The 27114-nt window shown below is 39.9% G+C and overlaps 1 protein-coding gene across 2 annotated transcripts in view; it reads right to left on the reverse strand.

Moving 5' to 3' along the window:
* zgc:172282 (leucine-rich repeat and fibronectin type III domain-containing protein 1-like protein) overlaps positions 1-27114 on the reverse strand; it is a 172525-nt gene that overhangs the window by 142832 nt on the left and 2579 nt on the right. The window contains exon 2 of one of the 2 annotated variants that reach the window (XM_056373498.1): positions 5815-5968. The exons of the other annotated variant lie outside the window; for it this stretch is intronic. The gene's annotated coding sequence lies outside the window, so the exon portion shown is untranslated. The remainder of the gene's footprint in view (positions 1-5814; positions 5969-27114) is intronic. 2 annotated transcript variants of the gene reach the window in all.

The following is a 27114-nucleotide window of genomic DNA, read 5'->3' on the forward strand; positions in this document are numbered from 1 at the left end:
CTGACAACATAGAGGGAACTGAACTGCCCATGTTTATCTCACACTACCTTTTTTTTTCTAAAAACTGAATGTATTGTGTTTTTCTCAATACCTTTCTCACTAAGGCGTCAAAGAAATGTTTCAGCAAAGAATCCAATTAGGAGGTTTAGTCTGTTGCCTTGAAAACAAGGTTCATTAAAGCATATTGCTTCTTTTCGTCATGTGGGGAACCACAAGGGATAGGTCCATGACCTATTTTGGGTCTCGACCTGAAGTGGTAAAAATCCCCTGTTAGTGTGTCTCTGTGTGTGTGTGTGTGTGTGTGTGTGTGTGTGTGTGTGTGCGCGCATGTGGTAGAAATTCAGGCTGTTACTGTTCCTTCTTTCCTGTAGGGCTCTCAGGACAGCACCACAGAGATACTGAGAAATAGAGCAGAACCGGCAAAATTAGATCTTTCTCCAGGCTCCACCATAACTGGCTGCTTCCTTGAGAGCACACACACACACACACACACACACACACACACACACAAACTCACACGTAGGAGAGAACAGAGAATAACACAAAGCAAACGGAAAGGGTGGCATACAGAGAAAAACCGACAAGCACGCAGAGACAAAACAACACATGCCGGGAAACCGAGTGAGAGAGGAGCAGTCAAGACTCACACAGGCATTTGTATCCCATAACAAGGGAGTTTGTGTGTGTTTCAGTTTTACACACATTGTTAGAAAATGTCAGTGTGACTGGCATTTTCTGGTCATCTGAATGATTTTTGTGCAAGTGTCCTCATATTGCAACTGGGCATATAATCCTGCAGTGGTAAATGCTGTTTGTGAGTGTCTGCGACAGCATGGCGAGGCGGGAGATCATCACGGAGTAACAGCTGGCTACCAACCACCTTCTTTTCTTGTCTCGTCTCTCTCCCCGCTGCCCTCTCTCTCTCTATCTCTCTCTCTCTCTCTCTCTCCCTCTCTCTCTCTCTCTGTCTCCCTGCCCTCCTTTTCTTTTCTCTCCGGCTGTCTTACTGTGTGCCTCTCGTCATGTCCTCCTGCCCACAGCCTTTCTGTGTCTCTTTCTCTAAAACAGTCAGTGGTGTGAAGGAGGGCCACCGAGAGAAATCTATAACCCTCCTTTGTGCTTTTCATCTTGAATTCGCCACTTTAAACGAATGCTTATGATGCGGATCGTTTCTATACCAATGCAGTCGAAAGGAAGAAGGAATGAGAACCGAGTTTGAAAAAATGACTATTCATGAATTCTTGCCGGGTTTCATTGAATCTAGTGTGATGGAAATTGCTCAGCACCCCTCGATAAATTTTGCATTTTAAAAAAAAAAAAAAAAAAAAATGCTAGGGGAAACAGGCAGCCTGGTTGAATGAGCTGCTGAATTAATGGATGGATGGTTGAATAGATGGATAAATGGAAAGCAAAAGGTCCAGACTGTGCCTCCTTTAATCCCGACGCACCATCCCGCCGTTTTCTCTCTCTCTCTCTTCCTCTCTGCCCTCACCCCACCCTCATTTCAGTTCATCCCTCCATTCGGTCCACCTGTTATGCCTGTTTTGTGTATGTGTATTTCTGGGCGCGTGTGAGTGCATGTATTAATCCTGTGTTCATCACATTCTCTGACACACTAACCTTAGTCCTAGTGTTGCGAGGACTAATCCAGATGAAGCCTCTCTGTCATTCGAACAGTTCATATCACTTTTGCCTATGATTTATACTTCATGGATACAAATTTGATCATTTTTGATCATGTTTTTCTTTTTCTTTTTTTTTTTTAACACAGGGAAGCAGAAAACCTATTCACATTATTCACATTACAGCTCATCTATTCTCCACTCCTGCATTTGGTAATATTTACCAAATTTTCACTCATCTCTGTTAAAGTTTGGAGCAGATCTGGATTATTTACTACGAGTTTGAATTTCTTTGTGTTTAAGGTCTGGCGTATGTGTTTGACAGCGGCGTCTGCACAGCTGTCAGCAGTCATTTGAGAGCCAGGCAGTTTTGGGTTAAGAAGCTCTCCATTGGAGTTGTTTTAACTGAGACGGAAAAAAAATAGATTTTTTTTTAAATTTTTTTGATGGTCACTTTATTTGCCATTGCAGACATTACCAGTGTGAAATCCTTTAGCTGCAGGCTGACCTTTTCTGTAAATGTTGCAGAGCCATCTTTTCTCTACAACAGCCATTTTCAACTGGTTTAAAAAAATTAAAAAAAAAGTTCCTGCAGGGCACCAGGGCAATTCTTGGACAGATCAGCTATGTTTTTGTTTTGTTTTTTTGTCTTTTTTGTTTGGGCATTTTTTTTTTTTTTTTACTAGTAGCAGTGTGCAGTAGAGGCAGGTTATCCTGAATCTAAGCTTGGTGCCATCAGCCAGCTGGTTTAACACTATTGCTACTTTGCAGAGGCCACAGTAATACTGTGTCTGAGCCAACAGCCTGACATAGTTCACAGCAGTCACACTGACTAACACAGACAGAGGTGAGCAGCCTTTGTGGAGCCAGATGGTGACACAGAGCAGCTATCTATAGCCTCTCTGAGAGGGAAAAGTGCAAAGAAAAAGACACTGAAAGAAAGGAGGAAGAAGCAATAAGAGCAGCGTCTCGCAGTCGGTGGCATTGATGTCTGCATCTATGACATGTGTCTGTCTGCAGTATTGATCCGCTGGTTTAAAATGCTCAGTTTGGAAACTGCGAGGACTGACAAAGGCTTCACAGTTCACAGACAGGCCATCTGAACCTCAGTCACATTCGGATCATTCACTACTGTCACAAACGTATCAGCTCTACCAGGATAACGCCAAATTCTGCAAACCTAATATGTCAGAGTGATAATAATATTGTTCCCTCAATAAGCCAATGCATTATATTTGTTTTAGGTTCATTCAAACATTTTTGTCCCCTCTATTTACATGCCTCTACATTAGATTCTAATAGATCAGATTTTCTTTTTCTTTATAAAATGAAATGAAGTGAAAACATTTTTTTTAAGCGTGTAAACTTCCCGATACAGCATGTTGCAACTTAAGCCACACCATTACACCATTACAAAGCAACATGCATTCTCACGTTATTTCTTTTGTACCATTGGTCCATTTTATAGATAGTGCCCAACATGCCGTAAAAAGCAAGCTATTGCCACACTGGGGTACATTTGTCATGGAAAATATGCCCTTCCCTGGAAAATATGTATGGTCTTTAAACACAAGCTCCAAGAAACATTAATCCACTGCATATGTAACTTGGCTAGAGGCAGTGGACAGACCGTGTGGATGCCAGGGCATATATGAAGCTATATACTGTGCAACAGTGGAAATTTGTCCACCGTTAAGAGATTTGGCAATACCGTTTCCGCCTCAGTGCCTTTCCCTTTGTGTCTCTGCTATATATTCGGGGCAGGCAGTGATCTCGCGAATCCAGCTGCCTCACAAGGTTAAGTCATTTGGGCAGCAGGACACACTGACTTTAGAGCAACAGTTGGTGGTGGTGATGCACCTCTAAGCTAAACGCCATCCACAGAAGAAGAGAGTGACGAGACAAATGGAGGAGGAATGTGAAATTGTAAATACAGATCAGGAGGGAGAAGAACTTGTTACTAAAAGCAGTGTGACATCTGTTGTGTAGACAGTACGGTGTGGTTATTTTAAACCATTTCTTAATTAAATTTACAGAACAGTTACTGAATCATGTTATTTACCATTACTATGATACAGAATTTATATGCAGTTATAGTAGATTCTGGCCAAATCACCCACCCCTAGATGCCACCTTCCGCTTTGTCAAAGCTGTGTTTTATTATTTAAAAATTAAAAGCTGCAATATCAAACTTTTACATTGACACGACAATGAATAAATGATACTCAGCCATGTCATCATTCTTTCTGTGTCGCTGCGTGTCCACTTGTACCTGCAAATGGCCTTTCGGGGATGTGCACGATATTCTGGGAATACAAATGCTGCTGCAGGTGCAGCCAGTGGTGAGCCATGACTGAGTCACAGGGACCAAAACAATGGTTCGAAAGTGATGTCAAGTGAAAGAACTGTGAGGCGTAACAAGCCCTGCTCAGAAACACCTGTCAACATCACCCGCGCCTTTTCTACTGTGGACTGTCCATTGACCTAGTGCCAAATGTAGAAAGCATACAGTCAGCCTTTTTACTACGCAGTAGGTGAGCTATGAGTGAAGTGTTAGGGCATGAACTGAAGGGTGAGAATAGTCATGGGTATCTGTTCCAAGGTGAAAATCTAGATGTAGCTGTGCTTTTTAATTAGTGATTATTTTTTTTACCCTTCGGTCACATCAGACACGTCTCTTCCAGACAATGTAGGCGTACAGAGTGTTATCTAATGTGAGACACTTTGGGATGTCGCCTCAGGTAATTCAAGTCAAACATGTCTTATGTTTAACTGTATGCAATATAAAAGTGTTGGAAATGCAGTAAATAGCTGATCCTCGTAATATTTTTGCCATGCGCAGCGTTTTGCAGAAATTTTGGTTTCCATCGCTCGGGCCGCGCTCAGTCCTGCATGTGGTGTCACTCTAGTCTGGTAACAAGCATGAAGCAATTGAAGGCTGCTGAGCTACACATCCATGTAACAGGATTTACCTTGATGGTTTTCTATTTGCATTTAGCTTGAATTACTGTCAGAACAACACTTCAGCTGTGTGCAAAGTCAAATTAGTACAAGTACACACAGAAGTTCTGGCGTGGAACTCATTTCCTAACTTTTTTAAAGTTAATTGACTTTTATGAAGAAAAATGGACTGCCAGTGCTATGGAGAAGATTCTTGCTCAGGCTTTCCAACAGTTTAATGACTAATTGGACAAACGTTTGCAGTTAGCCATGATCCAAATGTGAATTAGTATACTTCAGTGCAAAGTAAAATGATTTGCTGTTTGTTACCTACATTTAACCTGCATTCATTTTAATTCGTCTCTTTTTTCAGTTTTGGTGTCTTGAAGGTTGGAAAAAAGAATAATTTACATTTAAATGTATTTACATTTGCATTTACTCATTTGGCAGACGCTTTTATCCAAGGCGACTTACAAGCGAGCGAATGCATTAATCTAATCGCTTTCACTCATTTCAGTATAGAGGCAGATACTATATTTGAGCAGAAACTGGGTTGCAAATGTCTGTCACTCAAATTTCAGAGCAGGTATATTTTTTAATGGAAGCTTTTTCTCGCAATACTCACTGCTTGTGTGTGTGTGTGTGTGTGTGTGTGTGTGTGGGATGGGGAGGGGGGATTCTTCTAGTTTGTTTTGTTTGGTTACGTAATCATCAACAAGGTGCATGATAAGTGCTAAGCAACAGCCCACAGAGAGTCATGCAGAGCCTAAATAACAACTGATCTAGCCAGTAATACTCCAGTGGTGGTGGTAAATGGGAGATATGTGTTGGAATTTAGACATAATATGCTTCATAATCAAATGCATTTCTATTTTTTAAGCAAGCGGATTCCTCTGAGAGCTTGTAAGAAAACTAATAATTTGCCTTTTTAGTAGCAAAATAAGAGACACAGGCAGAACTCACTATAGATATTTTGGAAGATCAATGTGGTATGGGGCAAGATGTGCAGAATTAAACCGATACCATATTTAAAAGCATATTTATGTTCTTCTTTAAAGCTTATATAATGTGACTGGGACATATACTTTGTTATCCGATGCCTGTTTGCTTGGTGGTGGGGTTTTATTTGCTCAAAGACACAAACTCCAGCGACTCTTGCTGGAAGTAATAAAATAAAGGGTATTTAAATGTCAGAATAATAAATTAAAATTAAAGTTAAGATAATTAATATTCTTAATTAGTCTAACTGAACCTTAGACAAAGAGGTGCCACGCTATGCAGACTGTCAGCCCTTCATCAGTTGGCCTTCTCACTCGGCTGCAGCGGGGGATCACAGGCTGCTCTCCAGTCTGTTGCTTTGTTAGCAGTGCTTCGCCGTGTGAGGTTACGGCCGTGCTTCTGGTTTTCTAATAAAAAAAAAACAAAAAAAAAACAAGTGTTATAGACCGGATTTGCATATGCAGAAAGAAGATAGGCTCTTTAAATGAATAGTGCCTATCCTGCTTGTTTTATGGGTCCTGTAGGAAAAGTACCAATGTATCAGCACTGACAGATAGACTGTGGTGTGTGATTTCAGTGCCACAGCAGTGTACAGAGACCTCGCCTATTTGTAATGTGGCATAATCTGTCACTATCCAGCACCCGCTCTAGAGCATCCGCGAGCCATTTTTTTTTTTTTAATCTCAAGTCCTCATAGCATCGCAAGAGTGTAGATGGTTAGCCTAAGGTCAACTAGACTCAGACCAATGAAACACCACTTCTTGCAGCTGCACTCAAACCTATTGTGCAGACACAATTACTATACTGACTAGAGGAGATAAAAGAAATGAAGACAAGGGAGGGAAAAGAGATATAAAAAAAACAAAACAAAAAAAAACTAAGCACAAGGCAAAAGTAAAGGACAAGAAAGGAAAAAAAAAAGAAGAAGACAACAGAAGGAGGAGAGAGAGATGATTTGTTTATGAGAGGCCCAAGGAGAGGTCAGCCGTGGCCGGTAGACACTCGTTAATCTGTCATTACTCTCATCAGGCCTCTGGCACCGTCACACCGACGCTGTGTGTGCGTGCGTGCATGTGTGTGTTTGTAGGGGCACGCAAGTCTGATTGGGATTCTGGTCGCTGGGTTTTGGAAAAGCTGAGTCACCATGGTGACCTGGAATCAAGGAGGAGAGCAGAGAGGGGAGTGGGAGCTTATAGGAAGAGGAATGAAGAGGATGGCGGGATGAGAAGAAGGGAAAGGAGGGAAAGAGGAGATCAGAGGCAAATAAAGACAAGGCAGGAGAGGAGTGTGCAGAGTAATGAAATAGTAACTCCCTTGGTGTTTGGGCCATTGTGTTCTGTTCGGCTGCGCTGTGCAAGCAAGTTATACAAAAGACGCCTCTTAATGAGGACAAGTATGTGTATCTCTCGCCCTTTGTTTGACTGTTTCCGCATCTTTCTCACCTTCATCCGTCCCTAGTCTCTCAGGATAGAAACAGCAAATCTCTTTTACACATCTTTATCCCTTTGACTGTTCTGTCCCTCGTCCTGTCAGTCTTATTTAACACAGGAAGGTCAGCAGTGCTCCATATCATATAAGTTCTTCATGCTTTGATTGGATCATAAAATAATGATGATAATAACTTCTCTAAAGTCTCTCTTGGAAATAGTCACATCATTATTTCTTCACCTGTTTTTCACCTTTATGAACATATTTTCAGCATCACAAACATACTTTGCATTTGTATTGAATTATTACTTATTGTTCCTGTATTTCTGATTATCCTGTTGACACAGTGCCGAGTAGTTAAACTGTATGAGTGTGTGTTTGTGTGTAGGACAGCGTCTCTGGTCTGCCTGGTCTGCCTGGTCTGGCCGCGTCAGAGTGTTAATGTCGCGTGGTCTTTATTGATTTTGTTTGTCGCATGAGCGCTGTAAAAGACAAAGTGGGCCCTGATTTTCAACTTGAAAGAATACTGTATGCTCCGTAATTAGTTTTTTCTCGCTCCCACACACTCTCTGTTGTGTTGTGAGTTTCTTCTTCTTCACCGCTTTCACCCTCGCTCTTTGAGAAGCGCCACCATGAGGAGGCATGAAGTAGTGACTCAGAGAAGTCAAATTAGGGGGGTAACATGTTTCGAGTGCCTGCATACTTTTGATAAAGATAGCCATGGTGCCAGTGTATCGATAATGTATCGCAGCAGGAAGTAATACAGTAGATTTCTGTATTGTACCAATATTTTGCCCCACCCCTGGTATAAACTGAGCTGAAGATATGCTGAGATGTCATGTTGATGTGCACGTGTGTATAATGAGCATTGCTGCGGGAGGTGCAGAGGTCCAGAGAGAAACACCAGAGGATAGTTAATGAGTATTGTATTAACTTCTGCGGGAAACATTAAACACTGGAAAGCAGTTCCCGGAGTCGTCTCTTTTATGTGCCCTGTCCACATCCATTACATACGCAGCTCTAATGACTCACTTTTCAGATGTCATTTCTGACTGAGAGACAGCACAGAGATTTTTATAAATGCTGCACTGACGGCACAACCATGTGCTGTCTTATAGTTTTAGTTCAACTGCACATATGAGCTTCGTACTTAAATTTACTTCTCTGACTCCGTGCAGATAGTTTGTAGTTTTGCACGCCAACAGTTGAAAGCTGAACAGCGATCCACTCTTTAGTCAGAATGAATAGCTGCCATCAAATGAAGCAAAAAATTAACTATATGTAAAGGTGTTTTAATAAACATCTAATAAAAAAGCTTAGTAGAAGCCATTTGCATTATCTCCCACAGGACTCTCTACTCTTCTTATAGCTGCAATTTGAGACATGTTTGCGGTAAACCTGCAGCAATTCAAAATAAACTAAAACTTAGTGTGACAAGAAGAAATTTGCATCAAGTAATTTCTGCCTTTTAAGAAAATTAGCTTGGGGCTTTTGGGCCAACACTAAAGCTTCTGTTCAGTGAGGACATTCAAAATGATTTTGAGCAAGTCTAAAAATAATGCAGGATTTGAGTCTTATTGGCAACAGTCAGAGATAAGGACCCTCCTGGTATTATGATGCCAAAATTAAGAACAATAACTATTATCATTTCGAAGCAGAACACAGAAGTTTCGGAATGTGACTTCCTGAATTTTCTTTTCTGCAAATTATTATACATCTTGAGGCTGTGCTGAACTGGCTGCAGCATATACATTATAAAGTCATTCAGATGAAAATGTAGCTATAACATCTAAATTTCTCCAGCATCCTGTCCACTCTGAAGTTTGGTTTTCTCCTGACAACATTTAAAGTAACAGTACTCCCATTCTAATGGAATCCCGCAGGACCCCTGGGATTCAGTGGAATATAATCCAGTTTGCTAATACGGTTTTGTTTCGTTAAATTTTTGTTTAACTATTCATATTTTTTTAAGCCGAACAAGCCGCATGGTCAGTCAGGCCACCACTTTGGTGCAAACTGAAAAATGCCAACATGGTTTGCTATGAAACAGTGTACAAACACAATGAAGCCTTCTTTTATTTTACCGTTCAGTTTGGTACACTCTCACTCATGGTGCCCAGAGGTTGAACCCTAATGACTTTGGTCCTGATCCTCTGATCTCTTGCACCATTGGCAAGTCAAAGTTTTCGATTATCCAATGAAAATATCTCAATATCTCCCAGATGGATTGGCACATCATTTTGAAAACACATTTATGGTTTCCAATCAATGTATCCCAATGAGGTTTCTTCCAGTGCCAACAGGAGGTTGGCTTTTGTAGTTTCGAGTTAAATATAATACATCCAATTTGGTACATAAAGTCGTCTTCCCTTGAATTTTAATACCTTTAGTGATCCTCTGACTTTATATCTAGCGCTGTCATCCAGTCGAAATTTTTAGTTGTCTAATGTGGTTTATGATCAAATATCTGCAAAACTAATGACATTCCCATCAGCCTCAGCGGTACTTTGTATTTAGTGCTACTGAGCAAGTGTTGACAAACTAAAAACTAAACTAAGCTGGTCAATATTGTAAACATTATACCATATGAACATCAGTTTGTTAGCATTGTCATTGTGAGTATGTTAGAATACTGATTTTAGCCAATCAAAGAGCAGCAAGCATAGCTGTAGAGCTTTAGACTTATTATTCATTGGTTTATACACAGTACAAACATTATAAGATGCAGTTACATTGAACTCAGCTGCTATGAGTAAAAATATCAAAGACTTCAGTCATTGCTGCAGCTGTGATCACGCAGTCGCCGATATTTGACTAGTGGCATATCAAAAGTAGCCGCTGACCTGACCTCATATCTGACAGACATTTGAGGCACACAAGCAGACAAGGAGACAGACACACTCACACAGCTCTGGACAAGTGAAAAACATCACATCGCTGCAGACATGCCAGGTACTGGATATAATTGATTTTCTTTTAAGGTGTAAAAAAAGGTTTCGAAACCCCAGTATTGATGTAACCTCTGTCTAACAAGAAGAGAGAGCGCGTGGTGAACAATCATTTACAGTATCCGGCATGAGCATACACACAAGCGCAGTATTGCAGCGACAAATTAGTCTCAGCGTATTGCACTGTCAGCAACATTAAATTAGAAGACAAGCAGACCTTTTCACGGTGAAAAGCAATACCTGAAATGGAAATAGGTTTTCTACATTTCCCCTGTTATTCATCAACTGACTCATTTAGTCTGGACTTGATTTAATTTATTGAAGGGTTCCTGAGGCATATCTCATCCATTTCCGAGGCCCCAAAAACAGTTTCAAGTGAACTTTTTGTGCTTCTCTTAATTTGGTCTGTTTTATGACAATGACTGATGAGTGTTTTGCACAGAGATAAATAGGAAGTAAGATTTTTTTTTTTTTTGCGGGGGGGGAGTTTCTTTACCACACCATTGTGAAGCCTTAAGCCTTTTCATTAAGATGTCACCCCAGCTTGACAGGGGGTGGTGAATACTCTTGTGCACCATCACCAGCTACATTTCCTCAGGTAATAAATACACACACATCTGATTTTCTGTCATCTTGAAAGAATCATGTAGTATGTAATATGCACACAAGAAGAGTCGACATGGATGGACTGCTGGAAAGAAGATGAATAGAAACAAATTATTTTTTATTAATTTTTAGATAAGTAACTTTCAGACAGGTCGTGAGGGAGAGAACAGAAGTTAGTAGAAATTGCGGCATCATTCAGCGATCTTCAGAATCTGTCAGAGCAAGCACAACACCTGAAGGCTTAACAGCGTCTGACATCTTTGATAAACAAATGTTACACGATAAAATTATTATTTGTTCGCTTATGTAGCCGGTGTCGTCTATTTACACATTAGAGGGCTTAACATTTGATTATCTTTTAAATGCAAAGAGCTTGCTGATAAACATTAGCAATTAGCTAACACATGAAAGATTATTGCTCATTTCATAAATAATGAACAATTAGACTAAGCATTATCTTAAAAGTCTCGACTCCAAGTCATTAATTAAGTAATCATTATCCACAACTGTCAGCAAACCTGGAAGATTACAAGTTGTCTAATTAATAATATATGTGATGATAACAGTAGGGATTAAAAATGATTTGTTCTGTGCTGGCAGTTACAGCGGTAGATACATCCACCATTGTCTGTGTGTGTGTGTGTGTGTGTGTGTGTGTGTGTGTGTGTGGGCACGCAAAACACACTCATACCCTTGCTACCTCATTGCCAGTCTACTGAATATCACTCTATCTTTCTACCACAAAGAAACAATCATCACCTGGTGCTGAAGATAAACTGCTCCCTTCCCTCAACTCCACATTGGGTCTGTTTATCTTTCCTGTGTCTCACCTGAAGCAAAGCTTTGGAGCTTACTTCACTTTGAAAACAAAAAAGCACACAGTGAAGAGAAGGAAATGGAGAGAGAGGCACAAACTCCATCCCAAACGCTTGAGCTGGAAATTGGAATATGAGGCAGTTGCAAGAGTGAAACAAGAAGGTAAAATATGTTAGGAATATGTATGAGATGGGACCAATAATGGTTTCGCATTAAACATTTACAGGCTTATTTATGATACTGTGTAAAACCAACTCTCTATTATGTAAACTAGGCTAAATGACGCTGTCATGGGAACTAAAAACCACAATACAATTTGAGAATAGCCTAAAGAACAATAACTATAATCAGGTTTTGATGATGAGAAAAATGTCGGTCCCAAGAGTTACAGTAAAGTTTGCTTTACTGATACAGCCAAAGGATCTAACTTGTAAGTAGTTTGATATTCAATACGTTGGGAATCTTTGCAGAACACCTACTACTTCAAATACAATTTGAACTCCTCTGAAAGCAAAAATGCCTCACAAAGTCCTTTTAGAGAACTGATGGGAAATACAAAATTTATCTCCCTTCCTTAAGAAGAGAATCACATTCTGGGAGGAAAAGAAAATAAAGCCTCTTTGACACCAACTTTCAGCTGGGAGTTGTATTTTACTCAATCCATTATGTATCCCCTGTTGAAATAACTGTTAACAAAAAGGGAGACAAAATGAGGGGAAAAAAAGAAATTCTGAAGTGTATAGATGCCTCGTTTAAATGCAGTCCCAACTTACCCGGTTTCAGTGTGTATATGAGATGAAATTAAAGAGGGAGAGAATGAACGATGTTAAACTTTGGTTCAAAGTGACCATAAGTTCCTGTGATAATTTAACACCCCAGGGACCGGCATCAGTGAAAAGCCACCATGTAGATGATTTTACACACACAATTTCTGTGATCTTGAGCAGTGCAGTTTGGGCCCATGAACATTATTCCGTAAAGCTCCAACACACACACACACACGCACACAAACATACACAGTAGCCAGTGCAGACTGTCAAGCAGATTTTCTATTTAATAAAAATGTAAATCCATAGCTAAAACATGACAGAATTTGGAAACAATCATTAGTCTTAACAAACGTCCAGTGTGCGAGGCTCAGCAGAAATCACTCTGGAGTCAGACTGACTTTATCCATTCAACAAAACTGCACGCTCATCATCAGGCCCCTCATCAGACTTCTTAGCAATTATTCAATTATTCATTGTTCACTAGAGATGAGTCAAAATTAAGCCAGTTAGTTATAATCCTTAAGATTTTCATTATATCGAACCTCATTTTGGATACTGTTTGTGGCTGACATTTTGTCAGCAAGGGCTATTCAGTGGATTTGCATTCTAATTACTCCATGCTGAGGTTTTAATTCAAATTGTGTACTCACAAAGGAGTCAAAATAAACTGCAAATGCACATGTTGGACATGATGTAGAAGACAAATGCTGATGTATGTCAATACCTGCAAATAGGGTTGTGTTTTTGTAAATAGGACTGAACCAATTGGCACCAAATTTGATTGAGGTGCGTACTCTACTGAGTGCCAGTCTACTTTCTAACGGAAACCAAGGACCTATTCATCTTTTCAAATTAACCAGGACTGAAATCTTAGGGATTATAACAGAGTGTAATTACATGACAAAAGCCCTTTTCACATAGGGACAAGTATAGGGATCTGATGTGATTGGTATTCATCGCAGAAGTCTTAATCCCATATGAATCTATAATAACTGCAATATACAACTAAACCTAAATCTGAAAGTAGAACCTTAACCACAAATGAAATACTGCATCTTACTAGATGTAGCGGTACAGTTAGTGAGATAAATATTTTCATACTGTTCTTAATTGGTGCTGTGACCCAAATTACTGTTCACATTCATAGTCATATGGTCATAGGCTGACCGTATTCTACATGACATGAACAAGTATGCCTTCTCATTACAGCCGTTACTCTTGGTAGCATTAATCAAGCAAAACACATACAGAAACATTTACAGTAATGCAGCACTGGACAAGACATTTTTCAGATGTTTTGAAATTGTTTAACACTGGGGTCAGTACCATTTTAATGAGCGAAGTATGACCGTGATTTTAATTACTTCACCATTTGTTGTCTTGATGAGGCCCCAGCAACAAATGCAAACTTTTGATCACCGTGTAAACATTTAGGGACTGTATATGACTGGCTCAATAAATCATAAATCACTTTTTTAACATTACAGGTGGCAGCAGTTAACAAATAGCAACAATTTCTTGACAGCTCTTTGGCAGCTAAAGTTAAGTTCAGACACCTGGCAGGATGTGCCCGAAACTCTGTTGGGAGCAATTTCATCATTATCCTGTCAGAGAAGAAGCTCTTACAGTACATGTCAAAAAGTCTGCCTTCAATGTTTTTCTTGAAATGTGCCCTCGTTCCTCAATGGATGCAAAATTTGCAAATTTGCTCAACACAGTACAAACTATAAACACGATAACTACTACTGTGCCAATACTACTAACCATATTTTAAAATAAATCTAAATTCATATCATCTTGTCGACTGCATTTTTACTTATAGATTCAGATCACACTGCCTAAATCTCTATGCAGGGAATGTCAGAAAAGGTCAGATGAAGTTTTAGCTCAACAAAGGACATTGATTGATATAACTGGATGATGAGTAAAATTCCACAGAGAATAATTTCACACATCATAATTCCTCTTATAGCTTCTTTGATGAGCTCAGAAGGTCTCAGTGTAATTTGAAGGGCATACATTATCTATGCCTTAACCGATTTGTTCAACATGCTGTATGTGGTAGAAATGTATATAGAGTGGTCAGGAAGTTTGTGTGTTGTGAAGAACTGTGTTTAAAGGAAGGATAATACTCCAAATTGTAAGAGAAAAAGTGACATGATTGTGTAGGTAAAAGATCCACTTGTTACCTCGTGGTCTCTGTACTTTCTATCCGACATTGGCAAAAGTAGTCCATTGACCAACATGAATCTGATTGCAAAGACTGATGCAACTTCTTGAAACAGCACTTAGTTTTCTAACATTACCTGTTAATAACCTGCTCCGTGCCTCGTGGCGCCTAAGGCGTTTCCACCTTTCCCAGTCAGCTGCTACAGTCCACACCTCGTTCCATGATTTTCAGCCCGCCTCTTATCTTTCTCAAGCGTGCGCCTCCAGATTGTCTTTGGACTTCCTCTTCTTCTTCCGTCTGGCGCCCATGTCATTGCTATGTTGCAGTCATTGTTGTTGTTTGGTCCTATCTTAGTATAGGTTGGATCATCTTCCATCTACGCTATTTCACTTCCTCACTCGGCAACTTCATGTCGGCTCTTTCTAGTAACTCTTTAGTACTGACATGGTCTTGCCATTGATTTCGGAGGTACCTTTTATGAAACATCTCAACTGCTTGGTTGTTTTGATTGTGACGATCTCAGCTGTTGTTGGAGCTCCGGGTCCCCTTCAGGGTGAAGAATGCACCCTTGGCTTTTGAGAATCTGTTTTTCAGGATTCATACCACCTCCCTCCTTACAAATGTGTATGTCTTCTATGTCTTGTCCATTGATGTTAATCCTTTCCTGGTTTCTTGCCTTAGTTTTGCTTGCCACTCATTGACCTGTTCAATGGCGTTTCGCGGTATGAAGACCTGATCTGTTGTCACCCTGCCCTTCCTGTAACTAGCCTATTCTTCCTAAACCAGAGTATCTTTCCCATTTTCCGTTTTATAATTTTGACCTATTTATTTGTTATATAATGTGCTCAGTTCATTACTCATTCTGGTTCGGGGGGAAAGCCAATGAAATCATTATTTATGAGAACCAACAAATTATTATTACGAAGTCTCATCATCACCAGAGTCCTCATGACATCCACCAGAATGGACCAGCAAGGTGTGCACCCAACAGCAATGACAATGTCAGCGATGAATCTGAGTGATCTAAACAGCATCACATTTTCACAGGATTATTATGGCATGGAGACAACCGCTCTACAACTTCATTGTAACAGCTGCCATCTCAGTGAGTTGGCAGCAAAGCACAACAGCTGGGACAAGGATTTCTACAGCTGCCACACACCCATACAGATATACACACACACACACACACACACACACACACACAGTGTCAAGCCTGTAAACACCGGACACCATTAAAGTGTAGCTATAAAAGTCTTGTGAGCACCAATAATACGGACAATACTTTTAAACACACACCAAACCTGAACATTAACATGAGGAAATCTGCACAAATCAGTCCAATCAGGGTTTGTTTGGTCAATGCAGCTTTTAATGATGGCCATTTTGGCTCCTACAATCCTTCCCCATGGCTGTTTCTGAGTAATTTGTTCTTCAGTATATCCTGATTTATGGAGTGCTTGGCACATCATCGGTAAATAGCTCCCAATTCTTGAAAGGGGGTAACTTCATGGCTCTATCTGATACAGAGCAGACTGAGTGGGAGGCCCCAGCCAGATGTCTGACCTCGCACAGCCTCTGCTGGTCCAGTGAGCCAGTTGATGATCCTGGGTGTCGTTTATCAGAGTCGTGATGTATTTCATACACACACTAACACTGAGTTCCTTCAGAGGCACTGAACAGCAGAAGAATCTTTTCAACTCTGCAATGGCCAGTTTGGGCTCACATAAAAAATACATTTTAGCATGTAATTATTGTGTTAGCTAAATGCAGTATTATACTGTTTTTTTTTTATATATACCTTCTGAAACTAAGACCAAATCTGTCCTTGTATTCAAGAATCGCTTTTGGGTTCTTGCCATTCAAATACATTGTTTTCAATGGATTTGAAGCATTTGGAAATTTCTGTCTCCTTAGCTGCTATATGCTCCAACATTATCTGTCAGCTGTTTTGTACTGAGCAGGTTTTAGATATTTTTTGCTAAATACAACCGCCTGCTTCGGCCAAAAACACAACAATGAGAGTGAACCAAAACAGTAAAGTTACAGGCATGCAGCTAAACAATGAGCTGAAGCTCCCTTTAAAGTTCCGTAAAGTCGAGGGCAGCTGCAGAATCAGGTGATAATCCTCTGTAAATTCATCACTACAAGCAACAGCTTCGACAGTGTCACATTGTCATTTGATACATGGTAAAAAAAAAAAAAAAAAAAACATTGATTACAGCCATGTTAATTAATTGAGCAGCACATAGCAGCAGAGGTTGCATTAGGCGTTCTCGTTGTCTGTCACTTTGATGGACAGGGTGATAAAAATTCTGTCATAATCTATTATTACCCATCATTTTAATTTTAATTTTTAATGATAATGAGACATAGCCTATTTAATAGCATTTAACTTTGAAAAACAACTCGGATTATATATTTATAGGGGCATGGAGACAAATGATGAACAGAGACTGCACTATTTTTTCATGTCAACACCACATGAAGCAGATTCATTTTTAAACCTGGAAACCCTCAAATCTAGTAGAACAGAGGCTATGGCTTTACCAGTCCAGCAGTGAGTATGTAGCATCCAGTGACCTGTTTATCAAGACTTGCACACCAGACAAGATACCCCTCATTGTTTCACTACTCATTAGACAATATGAAATGGTGTGAGATTAGGGAATTGTGAGATCATAGTGATGTGGAAAAACGGTTTTAGAGAGCATTTAACACATTTTTGACTGGGTTTCCTATGGAGTCATAGGTTGTTTGGAGTCAGCATCTAGCTGCAATCAGTGGTACTCCACCTTAAGGCACTTTGCATAATCATCAGCCTGCTTGGTCTCTCTCACACACACATACACACAGAAACAATCCTCTACCACTGTCAATCAAACCATCATCAAACATGCACCAAGAGCCTCACAGGCGCCCGTAAAGTAAAAAAATAAGTAGTGTGTATGTGTGTATTTGTGTGTGAAATAGAACCTGCATATTTGAGTATGAGTGCAAACTTGCATATGTGCTGGAACGCTTCAATGACGGAATAACAGAATATATATATGTGTGTGCTTGTGTGTGTACGTGTGTGACTGTGTGTGAGACATGCCTTCATGCACACGTTTTATGATCTGTGTGATAAACAGCATCCGCAGACTGAGCCTCAACCCTGTCAGCCTCATATCCATATTCAAAGGAAATGTAACCCACATTCTACTTTTGTAAAAGCTCCCAGCCCCCCAAAAAATGACTGCAGGATCGCTGTACCCCAGTGCTTTTTCAAAACTTAAGTTAGACTAGAAAATTGCTGAAGGAAAATAAAAATGCCAGCTGTGGGGGGTGTCCTAGTAGCTCACCTGGTGAAGCGCGTACTACAAATTAAGGCTGGGTCCTTACTGCAGCGGCCTGGGTTTGAATCCTGCCCCGCCCCTTTGCTGCATGTCTTCTCCCATATATATTCTATGTATAAATGCCATAGATGTGGGATGGGTTGGGGGATTTTTTTTTTTTTTTCGTATGTGCACAGGAAATCAGTGGTATAACATGTTGTTTTCTCATTTCCCTGCTGTTTTTTGTGGCATCATCCTAAAACTTAATTGACAGTAAATGAGACAATTAATCTTGAATTGGCTGAAAGAATTTCAGCAGCAGGTTTTTCCTCTCTGTAAATAGTGTTCACATATTACAAGTACACTGAGTGCTGCGCCTATGAGAGCGAGCTGGAGAAGCAATTTCTGATGTTAAACTCTGATATTAAAGCACTGACATGCTTTCCAGAAAGCTACACTGAGATCATTTCCCCAGTGTCTCATGAGGGAACACACGATACGGTGACAGCACAGTCAATACTACAATGTCCAGTTATAGAGCTCCAGTGTTGTGTAGACAGGTCACAATACAAAGCAAAGCAACGTTGATCAGATGGATAGATTTAAGCCATGTAATATCGAGTTCTGAATTAAAATCAGAGCTAAGCTACAAACACTGATAAACAATGACTTTTCAGTTTCTTGCTTCACTGCTGTCCTCTGCACAAAATGTAACTATTGCTGAGCTTTATAAACTACCTACTAGGTCCTTAAGAGTGCCATTATCTACTGTAGATTGCCCTCTCAAGTCTAATTATTTCCCAGACTATCAGGCTCATGGTGCGTCAAGTGGACCATTTCAGCCCAGTAGGATCCTTTAGCCTGTGTTAATAAACACTCATTTCGTGAACTGCTGAACGGGCTGCATCAAGGCCGAGGGGTTGAATGTCCCTTCAGTTGCTGTTTTCAAAACTGATAACAAGGTTAGAGGGCATTACTAGTAATTCTGTGAAGTAGGTGAAGCTACATGTTAGTTCAAGGTCTCATCTATTATCCTTTTAACATAGAAAATAACAGGAACACACATTACTTTACATTACATACTGTGTGATAGTAAATGTTCTCTGTCACTAACATCTAGAGACATGGGAAGTGCTTAGGAAGTCTTCTGTAAGAGTAGGGCTCCGTGCATTCAATAATCTTTGTGTCCACTTGTGACATTATTGCATTATTGTGTGTGCTGGTTAGGGGAAATAAGTCTATGCTGTTCTGGTAGCCGAGAGCTCCAGCAGCCCAGGGTGCACTTGTACACCAAGCGGTACAATAGAAGCGTTGTTCATTCACACACCAGAACAAGGGGTGGTTAATGGTTTTTATGTTATACATTTCCCTCAATGGTTGTCTAACAGTAATTTCATTTTAACCTAATCTTAATCTTAGATAATCTTAACTGAAGGTCCACTTACTGGTTTTTGTTAAATCTTTAGAGCTTTAGCTCTTTCAGCAGCAGGATTGGTACTTGGGCTGATGAAGACTGTGAGATACTGCTGAAAACTTTGGAAAAAGTTAGCAAGCGGACCTGAGTTAATATTACTTTGTCAAACTATTAAACACTAGTGCAGTTTGTAGGGAACGTGAGTAAAACCATGCAGCAAAATCAGTGAAGAGACTGTAAGTAGGCTGTGATAGTAAGTGATAAAATAAACTAAAAGCAAATAATCATATTGAAACTTGTCACCTGTATTATGTCATAATATTGTGTATTATAGTATTTATCACTGATTCATTCGTTTTGTCTCTTGTAGAATGTAACCATCACAACAGTCATACATTTGTAACTGTAGCAATTGGAAGGTTTTCTTTGTTCAACATAAATATATATATATATATATATGTGTGTGTGTGTGTGTGTGTGTGTGTGTCCTCATGTTGTCATATCAGTGTGGTTTTTCTGAGCATTCAGTAATAAGGTTTTCTGTAACACAGATTTATTGACATCTAAGCCTTGGTCAGCCTTGACAAAACCCTGCCAGTTTTGCTTTCAGTCACATTGAAAATGAAATTGAAATTTGACATTTACTGCAGAGTAACTTGCCAGATGAACTTTCACACTGCACTGTACACACATACGAGTGCACTCTACACATCAGCACATACACACATGAGGAGCACACAGTACTTCAGAAAGAATAGAGCTTTAGATAGACACACAGAGAGACACACAAGCACATCATGTATAATTGGTCGTGATCAACCATCAAACTGGGAGGTTAATGCATTTCTTTCAGGCCCTGTTCTTTCCATCAGCAAGTTAAGAAACCATCAGCAAACTCCATTCATTTCACCCATGAAATGTGCCAATTTTAACCAAGGGCACATTTTCTTTTTTGTTCATTCTGCAATAGAGTTGTGAAGAATTCGTTCCACCTAACACAGGAATGCCCGTATCTCTGAGGGCTCGGTCTTGTACTCGTGTTGCAAAAATCAACCATCAGAAAGGTTTGCGAGTGTGACTACAGGCGTTAGTGTCGTGATTTGTGCGACAACTAGGGATGTCGCAGGCCAATCTGCAGGATTGGTACTGAGGCTGATAAAGGGATTTGGATGGATCAGTAGCAACATGGTTTACATCCTGATCACTTTTATTCATTCATTTCTTGTTACCAATTGCACTCCAGGATGGCAGGTAACTATTATTATTACTAAGCATTGCAAGTGAGTGATGCATAGCATGGAATAACCAAATACATGGTAGTTTTAAGAGTGGCTGAATACAACATGTGGACATCAGTATTTACTAAAGCTGGGAACGAAGAGAGGCAGTCCAAATCCATTCCTATCACTGTTGGCTCCTGCTGTAACAATTAGCTTGCAGAGTGGCCCTCCACTGTCCTTGGATATTATACATATTAGCATCCATTCATAAATTATCCATATGATGTTTTTAACATTTCAATTCTGTCAATTTGTGTGCAGTGTTAAAGAAACTAATTAAATACAATATAGGGCACAATGCAAAATATTGGTATCCATTAAAGGAGCCATTTGTAAGTTTTGCTATTGCTACATACCCAACTTTAGCATTAACAGCTGTTTACTTACCAGTCTTGCCAGGAGCTTTACAATCGTTGCATTTACAAGACAAGAATTTATAACACGCCCTTTGAGTGACTCGGTATCGGAAAGTGACGAGGTGGGTCAGCCTCTCTACTCTTGGTGAGTAAAGATGTGATGTTTGATGCTGAACTTGCAGGGTTTCTTCTAGACTGGTAAGTCAAACAGCTGTTTCCCAATTCTAACACTGGCTATGTAGCAATAGCAAAACGTACAAATAGCTCTTTTAAGAAAAGCTATATTGCAGGCTGTGTTTTCTTAGCCCAGAGGAAAAGATGTTTGAGAATTACTCAAACATATCTCCCAAATTGCATCAGCTTTTCCGTTTTTAATTTAAGCTTCTTTTGGGTTAAGTGTGTCCTGCACTTTTTTGTGTTCATTTACAATTGAAAAGTTGAGCTACAATGCCTGCAGCATGAAATGTAGAGAATTGAATGTAAGCACAGATAGCAGACATTCATGCCTGTAAGACACAGCAGACTGATAAATGGCAACAAACAGAATGTAAGATCACTTTGACCCAGTAATATGAAACTCTGGGTTTGCAGACCTCTACACAATCATTTAGACACTTGCACATACGCACACATGAACCATGCACACGTTATCAAAGAAAGTAAAGAGAGTACATCCTGCAGGAAGACAGAGAGACAGAAAAAGAATGAAACACAGTCAGGGGGAGAACATAAAGACAAATTACAAAAAAAATGGAGAGAGCAAGTGACGGGAAGATGAAGAGAAACCAAGTGGAGAGGAATGAGTGAGTGAGAGTGAAACAGAATGAACGCAGTATAGAGATAGAGTGGAGCATCCATCCATCATATGGCACTGCTTCTGTCAGACACAAGTAATAGATGAGGAGAGATAGAGGAGAGAGCAGACACTCCTCTTCAATCTATCTCCACTCCCTATCTGGGTTCGCTTGTCAGGTCTGCTCTGTCACCCCGGACCAAGACAATTACAGGGGAGAGGGGTACAATTACACACAAGCACATGGATACAAACAGAAAGACTGGCACACACTCAAAGACAGAAGACAAGAGAAGAGTCCCTTATCAATCATCAATATGACTATTGACAAGATAATACACTTCAGCCATTATATAATGCAGTATGCAACCTGATGCAGGCTTCACAAGACAATATTATGGCACAAGATATGACCAGATATTCATATAACAAAAAGCCAACATTATTACGAAATTATTAATTCATGCATTTATGTAATTTCCATACCAAATCACTGCAGTTTCAATACTTAAAAAAAAAAACACGAAATAAAGCATTTACCCATTTTAAATTACCAACAATTGTGAATGATACTGAGTGTTTGTCATAGAATATAATAAAAATAAAATTCAAATAACTTTTCTGTTCCAGTCATTTATTTGACTTACCATATAAGAGAGATTTTTAAAACCACTATTCAGACTGATGCAGTGCCATTTGCATGCTGTTAAGTCACAGTAAACACTGTAAGAGCGGCACTCACTGTAAAAGCCTCTCAGTAAAAAATAATTGATTATGGCTTCTTTTTTTTTATGAAGCACACATACTCAGTAATGGTAATAGTGTTTAACTGGGGTTAACCACTTGTTTTTACATTAGGGTTTTTTTTCCTGATTTTTTTGGTGGATTAGTTTGACGCTGTGAACTAATTCACAGAGCTGTAGGTGCTTACAAGTATGGGAGAAGCATAAATCTCCATATACACCATAAACGGTAAGCAAGCCTTTTCCCAAGCCATTTCTGCCCACACCCCTAACACACGCATTATTAATGGAAAGTAGCAGTGTGCCAGTGTGCTCATAAAATATGCTAATTTGATACTGGGATCACAATGTTTAATGCAGTACTTTATACATAGCCCAGAATCTGACCTGACGAGTTGCTGTGGCTTTAGCGGAGTCATAAAGGGGCAGAATTAGGACTAATGTTTTTACAAGTCATGACCAATCAAATCAGCTTTTCCCAGTCCCCATTTTAAAGGGGTTTGCTCCCCAGTGGCAGACTTTTGTCGTTGTCCAAGACGGAGGTACCCATACTGGATGAGCACGTGTATCTGTTCCGCATCCCTCAAGTCAGCTGAGGACACAAAACACCAGAAATCCCTCCCTGTAACCTCATTGACACATAAGAAACACAACCTCTAAATTAAACTTAATTCACACTACGATTCCCATTTAACTCCTCATAACCATGAGCTGGACACATGCACAACGCAGCTTCATTCAAAGAAAGGTGACATGTCACAATTGACATGTATCAATTCTTATAGAAATGAAACTCTATTAGAATACAAAGTGAGTTGTATGAAAATGTTTTGGGCTGTGTTGAATGCTTCATCTTGATCTACTCTTGCTTGGATTGCACCTCATTTGCATGTCAGTTTGGATGGACAAAAGCCAAATGAATTAATGTAGAAATACATTAATTCATTTGGCAGGATATTTGTGACTTTGCAGTGGTCGATGGTATATATCGACCTCTGAACCTCCACCACATAAAACCGAGGCTAATCACTGCGCCTGGTATTGTGAGCAGTAAGAAACAAAGGCGGAGAATTGCGGCTGCACAATATATTTGCAGAGACAAAGTGCAGAACCCAAAGGTGGGTCAAAAGACGATAAATATAGATTTCTCTCAACAAATTTGAGGTATCCATAGCTACTGGTCATAACTGCTACAACCTATTTAAGCCCCTGCACCGTATAGCAGGCCGTATTGAAGCGCTCAGTTAGGTACTGTTAGGTACATTGTGTTTTTCTTGATTTACATAGTCACAATAAATCTCCTATGACAATAAAGAAATGTGGTCCTCATAGATGAAGTCTGTAAACTTGCAGGTTACTGTGGTTTAGGTGAGCAGTGTTATATCCCTCTGCCTGACTGCTCAACACAGCACCATTCTAATACCATGCTGCTTGGCATTCAGCACGCTGCTCGCTCCCTCTTACTCTCTCTCTCTCTCTTTCTCCTGGCACCATCCCTCACTCCTTCTCTTCACCCCTCTCTCTCTCTCTCTCTCTCTCTCTCTGAGCAGCATCTCTCACCCGCTCTTCCCTGGTGGGGTGGGATTGCGCCACTGAACCAGCATCTGTTGCCATGCACATGCACCCGTGTGCACACACACACACACAGACACAAACACACATACACAAATCGTGTAGACATTTAAACCCCCACTGTAGTGGACAGCATGTCGGTGTGTTGAGAACATCATGAAGACATATTTTGGACATTAAAACTATAAAACAGCGGGTTGCCATATCACAGTCTTAACACCTAGAGCTTCATGGCCAAATATTCTCACCTATTTTTTTTTAAAAATCTTTTCTTATCCCGTCTTCTTTTTTCCTGTCTCTCATAGTTTCCCTTCCTTTTCCTCTTTTTGCCCTTCTTCATCTTATCCTCCTCACCATGCTCTTTCCACCCTCTCCTCACTGCTCTGTGTATTTCCTTCTCTCCTACCTCCTCGTCTGTCTGCCTCGCCCAAACAGATTTGCTTTTAATTGACCTGCCTTGTTGAATAAAGGTCAATTCCCCCTAACAGCCTCCTATTTTTCAATTTTTTCTTTCTTCTTACTACCTCCAGCCTTTCCCCTTTCGATCGTCCCTTCCTTTCATCTTTACTTTCTTCAGCATGTCTTTCCTTGCATGTCTTTCATCAATGCAACATCACCCGCTTCCTTCTTCTTGCCGAAGCCACATAATCCCGTCATCATACATCCTTTCATTTTGGAGAAAAAAAAAAAACATATAAATGTTTAAATATCCATGCACCGCTGTGTGCACACACCACTGTGTGGGCCTCACTTGTGCCTGCAGACCTATACCTTTCTTCCCCACAGTGATGAAACTCTGTTTTACCTTCTCTCTCTAAAACTCATTGAGGTTCTCTGTGTGAGCTCCATTTCTTTTCTGCTCTCGCCCATACAGACACATCAATTAGACTTACACTCCTCCAAAACTTACACTTCTCTTCAGCTTCATTATTCAATCTGGCATTGACAGAATGACAGGTATTTTACATGTTAACAAAAATAGAAGGCTTGAGTGTTCACAGTTAATTCACAAAGTGCTTGGAACTCTTTTCTGGCCGATTAGACATTATGATGAATCACGGCCATTGAGGAGTCAAACCTGTGCCACTCAGGGTATATAACTCTTTAATCCATTACATGTCTTTATTAACAGACACAGATGATTAGATTGTCACTATTCAAAACCAAAGTAAAACTGCTTTTAATCTATTCTTTTAAATAATCATAATACCTTCCTTTCTCCGCCAAATCAAGCTGCCTCCTTCCCTTCTTTGACGTGGTGTGGTTCAATAAACTGTAAACATGATAAAAGAACCCTGCATTGCCAGCTCTCGCAGAAGCAGGGGAAGTGTTGAGGGACTCACACTTTTTAATTGACACAGTGCCATCTCCCATCAATCTCCCACCTGTGCTGCACTCAGTTTCGAATGGAGAAAAGAAAACCGAAATCTGAGTCACAGCCACCTGAGTGATAGGAGTCATATGTATAATATGACGCTGCTGTTCAAAATCACAGGAAGGTTTCACAGCCGATTTCTCACATTTTCTGGTCCCAGTTATCCCTGTGGTATGTTTTCTGATACCTTCAGCCTTAAGCCCAATAAGCCAGTGCGATCATGAAGCGCCACTTTCACAGCCTGTTTTCATCCTGGAAATCATGGGTCAAATGAGTCTCTGTCCTTCCTCTCTGCAGGAAATTTCTGCCTTTTTCTGGTCTCACCTTAGAACTTATTACATATGTGAATCAGCCAATCCACTTTATCCTTACTTAGTCCATTCTGACATCTGATGTTTAAAGCAATATTCCTACATTTTGGTAGGCATGGTTATTGTCTTCCATGCCGGCAGTTAGTTGGCTTAGCTTGTTGTGTTGTTTTTATACTTTGTTTTTGGTATGTATTAAACAGAAGAGACGGATGAGAGATGGTAAAGGAGATACGTCGGTGGATTTTGTCACCTTTGGAAAGACAGACTAGCTGTTTCCAGTATTCATGCTCAACTAAGCTCACCAGCTGCTGACAGTAGCTTCATATGTAAGACATGTACAGACAAGAGAGGGGTATTAATCATCTCAGCATTTCTCATCAAGAAAACAAATAAGTATTGTCCCAAAATACAGAACTATTCCTTTAGGCATATATATATATATATATATATATAATATGATGATATGATCAATATAATATTCAGAGTAGTGGCCTCATATCTACTGCAGATTGAGTTGTTTACAATCATTAAAGAGATGGTGTCCAATTTTATGGCTCACCATACTGCATCATCAGCAAAAATGCTCAGAGTGATTGCTTTTTAAAACTACTGTTAATTAGTGTGTGTGTATGCACAGATATGTCCAATTGGTTTTTTGTATTTTTTTTCTGCATACTCTAAAATAAAACAGTTGGACCTCACTCTGTCTGCCTGATGCTCCTCATCCAGTTTTATTTTTATGTTTTAACCGACTGTGTGAACTCAGTTTCCATGGCAGTGTGAGAATTCTTTTTTATTCATGTATAGTGGTATTCATGAGTCGGGTATGAAGATGCACGAGCAGTGGATCTCAAAAAAAAAAAAAAAAAAAAAACAGCTTGATGAGAATGTGAGCTATAACCCAGAATATTGTGTGCATGTTGGCAACAGAGTTTTCAGTCACAAGGATGATTTAGAGAATCCAAGGCATCAATTAATAATAATACACAAGCATGCTGGCAATTTATTTTCGTGTTGATTTGGAGAAAATGTCAGCCTGCAATCTTCTCTGGGCATATTTACCATGTTTGTGGCTCTAAACTGAATTTTAATAAAATCTCTCACCATATACCATTTGGTGCAAACAGGTTCATGATCAAAGACGTTGCATTTATTCCATTTACTTCCAGAATTTCCCATGGAATACAGCATGTTCAGATAGTGATTAACTGTACGCTATGATTACATGCATTAAGACTGTGATCTGAGACGCATTAAAATCACCATAAATAGGTGATCTTTCAAGATTCAAGACAGCGTTCCAAGCCACTTTCAAACATGATGTGTCAATACAGGCAAGAAAGAGTGACAGAATATAGGCAAGAAAGTTTGAAATATCAAAACCGGGCTTCAGCTAAGCCACAGGTATACACATTTGGAGACAGACACAGGAAACCCAGGGAATGACTTCCTCCAAACCTCATTTAATCTCACATGTGTGTTTACATGTGTTTTAAAGTGGCTTAGAGCCATTCCGAAACCCCATCAAAATGCTAATGGAGCGGGTAGGGACGAGAAAATTTACCACGTAATGAGGCGCTGGTGAGCTGACACAGCAAACTAAAAATGTTAGCATCTCGCTTGAGCTTCCTGTGGTTTCCCCCCTCTTCTCTCT

Source organism: Seriola aureovittata, chromosome 4 (genome assembly GCF_021018895.1).
Source record: "Seriola aureovittata isolate HTS-2021-v1 ecotype China chromosome 4, ASM2101889v1, whole genome shotgun sequence".
Classification (NCBI taxonomy): domain Eukaryota; kingdom Metazoa; phylum Chordata; class Actinopteri; order Carangiformes; family Carangidae; genus Seriola; species Seriola aureovittata.